This window comes from Halyomorpha halys, unplaced genomic scaffold (assembly GCF_000696795.3).
Source record: "Halyomorpha halys isolate HHAL.00 unplaced genomic scaffold, Hhal_1.1 Scaffold687.1, whole genome shotgun sequence".
Classification (NCBI taxonomy): Eukaryota; Metazoa; Arthropoda; class Insecta; order Hemiptera; family Pentatomidae; genus Halyomorpha; species Halyomorpha halys.
Window position 1 is genome coordinate 637,184 of NW_027114879.1, and position 7,045 is coordinate 644,228.

A 7,045-nucleotide genomic window follows, 5' to 3' on the forward strand; every position below is an offset into this window, starting at 1 on the left:
TATATATATACAATCGGTCAGCTGTTCTCGATCAGCTGATATGGACCTGTCAGCTGACAGTCCGTAACTTATATATATAAACAAAAGAAAGAGATATATAAAAATACAATAATAGTGGTTAAATAAAACTCACATTTACATTTAACTCACATTTAGTCTCCCAGTCCTTATTCCCATTCTTTATCATATATATAATTTTTCCTTGCAAAATCCCACATTTGTATTGTAAAAATTTGATGTGTAGTTAAATACAAAGTATTGACTTAGAAAAAACACTTCTTATATAATAATTATTGACATAATTAGAACTCTTAATAATCTCTTAATCCAACAATAACAATCAAAACAAAACCCTTAACACACACACTAACTATATCTTATCTTAGAAAAACCTCTTGACTGTTACCATCGATAATCGATACACAAAATCACTACACTCTCCCACACTAATTAAAAGAAATAGTGTATCTATTGAACATAGTATTTCAAGTAAGCTGGCGGTCGCCGTAACCTCTGTGGTCTTGATCGTGCTGGTCCTGGTTGAGCTGGTTCTGGCTGGGGTATTCCAGGTTGAGCTGGTTCTGGTTGCGCTGGTCCTGGTTGAGCTGGTTCTGGTTGGGCTGGTCCTGGTTGTGCTACAGCCTCAATTTGTGGATCTTCTGACATGGCTGGTATAACCCTCCCTGGAGGTGATAGTTGCTGTTGTGTCCTGGAAGGGGAAGTGTTGCCATCGTGTTGGCCGCTCCTCTGTCGGTTAAATGAAGAAATATCTTCAAAGGAAACATGCCGAGAAACTTCTGTGCGACACAATTGGTCTATATGACGTTTTAGCGCATATCCATCATCTAGCTGGACTCTGTAGTGGAGTCTCCCACATTTCTCGATTATGATGCCTGGCTTCCATATTTCTTTCCCACCAGTATACATTTTGACTATGACGCGGACACTAAAAGATCTCAGGCAGGATTTAGAAACTGGGGCTGTCTTTTTGGTTGTTGCCTTATATGGTTTTAATAGGTCTAGTTTGGTTCGAATTTCTCGACCAAATTATAATTCTAATGGAGTCTTTTCGCATCGTAAAGGTGTAGCACGATAGCGGAACAAGATATTGCGAATTTTGGACAGTAGACTGCCTGGTATTGATTCCATGGCATCGAGTTTTCTTTTAAGGAACTGAACATACCTTTCGACTTGACCATTCGTTTGGGGATGACCTGGAGCGATGAGTCTTCTTCGAATACCATTTTACTCACAAAATTCCATAAATTCTGAGCTGGTGAAAATAGAAGCATTATCAGAGACTATAATTTCAGGAACACCATGTACGCTAAATATATCTTGAAGGTATTCAATTGTGGACGCAGAAGTTGGTGGTGATTTAGAAATTCTAACTTCTGGCCATTTTGATTTAGCGTCAATTAGAATAAATAGATAATGTTTATCCTTGGGTCCGGCGTAATCAATGTGGACAAGTTGAAAATTTGAAGTTGGTTCCTCTCATGGGTGAATGGGGGCACTAGGATGTCCACAGGTAGTTGATGCACATGCTTTGCAGCTTTTCACAAATGCCTCTATGTCCCGATCATTGTCGGTCCAAAAACAATATCTTCTGGCTAGACTTTTCATTTCGGATGTCTTAATATGGGTGGAATGTAGTTCAGCTAACACAGCTGGTTGTAAGGCTGATGGTATATAGACCCGATGGCCTTTAAAAATGACTCCATCTTGTAGAGAAAATTTTTCATCTTGAACTTCGCCATTCTGTACCTGTTTGACAATTGACAATCTTTACGGGGTGCTACTGTAATTGACTTAGCTGATATCAAGTCCATTGATATTTTATTAATACTTTCTTGTTGGATTATATCATCAACGTCTAATGCTGGTAACTTAGCAGGCATTGGTGCCCGTGAAAAGTAGTCAACATGAACATTTTTGACAGCTTTCTTATGTTTTATGACATAATCAAATCCGCTAAGGATTGTTGCATAACGAAGTAGACGTGAAGCAGACAAAACTGGTAGTTTGGCATCATGATGAATTCTGCTTAAGGGACCATTGTCAGTCACCAGAGTAAATGTTCGTCCAAAAAGGTAAAGATGAAACTTGCATTCACTGCATAGATGATAGCTAGGGCTTCGCGGTCCAGTTGGCTATAATTTATTTCTGCTTCTGTCAGCTATCTGGAGGCAAAGGCTATGGGCACATCACAGGCAAGTATTACTGGCAGGTCGGGGTTTAATGACATTAGCACCCAGTCACTGGCAACTCCTTCTTTCAGTTTTTTAAATGCTGTCTCTCATGACTTGGATCAGAAGAACTTCTGATTTTTGTGAAGCAAACTTCTTAGTGGAAATGTAAGAGAAGATAAATTTGGAATAAACTTACCATAATATGTTATCATTCCCAGAAATCTTCGTACTCACTCAGTGTCACAGGGATGGGGCGCATTTATTATTGCCATGACCTTTTGAGGGCATTTCTTTACTTTATTATGTTCGATGACATAACCAAGATATGATACAGAAGAATTAAAAAATTTACATTTTTCACGATTGTGGTGTATTGAAGTATTGACTTAGAAAAAAAACTTCTTATATAATAATTATTGACATAATTGTAACTCTTAATAATCTCTTAATCTAACAATAACAATCAAAACAAAACACTTAACACACACTGACTATATCCTATCTTAGAAAAACCTCTCGACTGTTACCATCGATAATCGACACACTGTGACCACCGACAATCGACACAAAATCACTACAATTTCCTTCTCGTTAGAAAACCGCTTTAGTTAGACCATTAAATAAAATCCCAAATCCGTCTTCACCTAATGACCCCCGCCCGATTTCTCTTCTCTCTAACCTTTCTAAACCGTTAGAACGCCTAGTACAAAACTAACTCATAAACTTCCTAGAAGAACATTCCCTCATTAATCCTTTCCAATCTTGCTTTCGACCTGGCTATTCAACACAATCCGCTCTCCTTAAAATAACCCACGACCTCCAAACTGCCATGGAACACCAAACCCTAATTATCCTAATCCTCCTTGATTTCTCCTAAAGCATTTGACACGGTTGACCACAACATCCTTCTTAACAAACTACGAAACCTTCCTCTATCCACCAGTGTTTTGCGCTGGTTTCAATCCTTCCTTTCCATTCGCTCCCAGTACGCAGTGGTTCCTGATATACATCATTTAGTCGACCCCTTTTACCTGTGGTGTTCTTCAGGGTTCGTCGCTTTCCCCCATCTTTTTCGCCATCTACATCAATGACCTTCCCCTCCTTATCCAACATTCTCGATACCATTTGTAAGCTGATGATTTCCAAATTTACCTTTCCTTCCCACCTTCTGACCCATTGGCTGCCACGGAGAAAATTCAAGAATACTTGAATCGAATTAATCACTGGGCACAAGAAAACAAGCTTAAGTTGAATGCAGAGAAGACTAAGGTAATCGTAATAGGATCCAATCACCTCCAGAAAACTATTCCTCATATTCCAACCTTATTCCTAAACTACAATTCCATCCATACGTTAAAAACCTTGGTGTCACTATAGACCAAACTCTCTTATGGAAAAACCACACCTCTGATATTTTCCGTCATTCCTTCTCCACCCTAAAACGTTTAAATTATCTTCGTCACCTACTTCCTTTTGAAACCCATAGGCTCCTGGTTACTTCCCTAATATTCCCCCACTTTTATTATAACTGTGTGGTTTATGGGGGTGTCTCTGGGGATCTCGAAGCAAAATTAAAACGGTAATTAATTGTTTTGTACGATTCATCTTTTGGGTCCCCAGGGACGCCTCTGTCACCCGATTTTATGAAGAATTGAAATGGCTTTACCCCTCCTTCCGTCGTAAATATTTTCTTGCTTCCTTCCGCTACCAAGTTATCCGATCCCGCCGTCCATCGTACATCTCTGATATCCTTCAATTTAAATCCTCAGTCCAGTCCCGCAATACACGCTCACGGCCTTCAGACTTATATGTAACAGCCCACCGAACCGCAGCCTTTGGTAGATCTTTCCTCATCCCTATGGAATTCTATTCCTCCCTTCATTCGTAGCTCTAATACCCTTCCAACCTTCAAATCCCGTATCTTCGAGCACCTTCTGTCCACCCAATTCCGGAAGAATTACAATTTAATGTTTCAAACAAAGTTTCTATATTTTCTGTTCTTAATGTTTCAGAATTTAGTTTATTCTTGTAAATATGTATATTAGCAGAAATTGTACCTTTCCATTTATTATTTTTAGTTTAATTACATTTGATTTTTATCATTTTTGTTTTCTATTATTTATTATCAGTTGTCATTTTATGTTTTATGATATGACATATGATTTTACTTTCTTTGTTCTATTCTTATTTTATATATTCTGTTAATTTTTGCTGTTTATTTTAATCTTTTCAAATTCATTATTTTATTATGTTTTATAATTTCATTCTTATTTTGTATTACATCATAAGGCTCTAAAGCCTAATTTTGACGCTTGTAAATTATTCTAAAGGGATCAATCCCAGAATAAATAAAGATTATTATTATTATTTACCTTAAATAGAATAGATGAGAGAATAACAATTAGATACAGAAATAAAGCATAATAAAATACATAAATTACATAAAAAAGAATTATTTACATTATAAACAGTACCTCAATGGTAAAATAATGAAGATACGCTAAGACCAAAAAAGAAATACAATATCATTAGAATGTCGCCTACTACACTTATAGGCTGGCATTGAAAATAACAAAAAATGCAAACAAAACTAACTTCTAACTTGTTCCATCAGATCCCGTACCTCGAGGTTGTGCCGCTTCACTATCTTACGTTTTACCCTAACAATTCTATCCCTTACATTATCCCACTATTCTTTGCCACATTCGGATGAAATTCTGTCTGGCACTCTATAAACTTGGTAAAATAAGTCCACAATGCTCGTAATACTGCTTCCACCGATCTGTCTTGCACCGCATGTGCCATGGCCAGTTTTCTGAAGACGTCTATGATCGTAATCCATCCACGATGAATCCACGTGAAGAAGTCTACTTGAAGATCACTGAGGGGGGTATCTGCAGTGGGGGTCTCTTCTTGCGTAGCCTTGGGCGGATGTCTATCGTACTTATACACACATCACAGTTTCCGATGGTTTCCTGGATGGTGCGTTTTATATTCCACCTGAAGTATCTGCAGCGTAACGAGTGCAACGTTTCGATGAGTCCTCGGTGTTTTATTTTGCCTTGATGTTATGCGAGCGTCACCTCCTTTTGACGGTCTACGTCTCGGATTGTCTCCACCGTCATTGTACATTGGATAAACAAGCGATCCACTCCAATTTGTTTCGTCCGCCATAATGTTTTAATCTTTTCCTGGACCAGTACATTTCTGACAAATAAATAGTGGTTCTTCCCAGGTTTAGACGCGTCTTTCAGCGTTCCGCATATTTCATCTTCTCAAATGCTCGGCTGCGACCAGATCGTCACAATGGAACTTCTACCATACTTTTTATAATCCACTTTCAGAGGACCCGACATTCTCGTTTTCCAAACAATCTGGTACATTTTGTCATTTATAATCTCCTCAAGTACTTCTATTTCCTCTGGTCTTTCACGTGCGAGCTGTCATTTGTAGATGCCTCTTCTCTGTTTTCATTCTAAGATGTAGCCTGTTGTTCTTCTGTTGAAGCTACCTCCCTCAGGAATCGCCTCACATCCCTGAATGACTCTTTCTGTTCTTCTTTAACCGTTTTGTCATTATTATTATAAAAGTCTCACTTATACGAAACATTCAGTTATGCGAAGAATTTCTCAATCCCCTGCAAAAACCCCTGAATTATGTGTATGTAATTATCCATTTATACGAAACTTAGTTATACGAAGGAAAGTTTGGACCCGCTTTATGTACATACATCCAGTAAATTTTATTCATTTCTATGAATTTTTGTTTCTTCCGTGGCAAGACAAAGCACGAAAAATACCGTGAAAAACGCAACAGTAAACAACTTTTTCCGCGAATAGCATCCGGTCCCAATGATTCTTTATGTTTATATTCTACTCCCTAATGTATAATAATAAGATCGGACGATTCCGATTCAGATGACGAAGATCCTTTGCCTCTCCCATTTTTGCAAAAGCTCTTGAAGCATTTGAAGTTGTAAAACGTTTTATATATGCGAAAGAAATTAGCGAGAAGGAATCTAACACCTTAACAGAATGCGAAGGAATGATATATTCAGCCAAAAGCAACATGAAACAAACATAACACATTTTTTTTTGTAAAAAATAAAAAAATTCGGATTAAAGATTAATTAAATTTTTATACAATAAATAATTTTTTTTTTCACTTTACTTTGTTTATCTTTCAACTGCATACAACATATGCATATGTACCTACTAATTACGAGAAAAATATACATTAATTATAATTAATTCTCAAATATATACATGCATAGTATGTATTGTGTATTCACTTACACGAAATATTCACTTATACGAAGAATTTTTGGTACCCCCTCATATTCGTATAACTGAGACTTCACTGTAATGACTTAGCAATAGCTTCCATCGAGTGATTCTCGCGGATGATTTCTTCAGTTTCCCCACCCATTGCAGGGTCTATGGTCCGTATGTACCCTAAATCTTCTCCCGAACGGATATGGGGACGCTCTCCTTTCTCTTTTTCCTGTGATGATACTGCACCTAGAACGTATGCACTAGCGTCCGCCGTTAATGTGAAAGGTCTTTGGAACTCCGGAAATGCTAGCACTTGCTCCGTCTGTAACTGGTGTTTACACTTCCGAACGTTATGCTCAATATCAGGCGTCATGACTTCCTATCCTTAGCAAGTTGTTAAGGGGTAACAGGTACCTTACCATATCAGGAACAAACCTGCGATAGTAATTCAGTGCGCCTAATAGTCCGTGAAAAGAAACAATACTGCTCGGGTGTCTTTCTGGACATAGCGCAAGCTTTTGACCGGGTATGGCATTCCGGATTGCTTTTCAAGCTCAAATCCATATTACCCCAAACCTT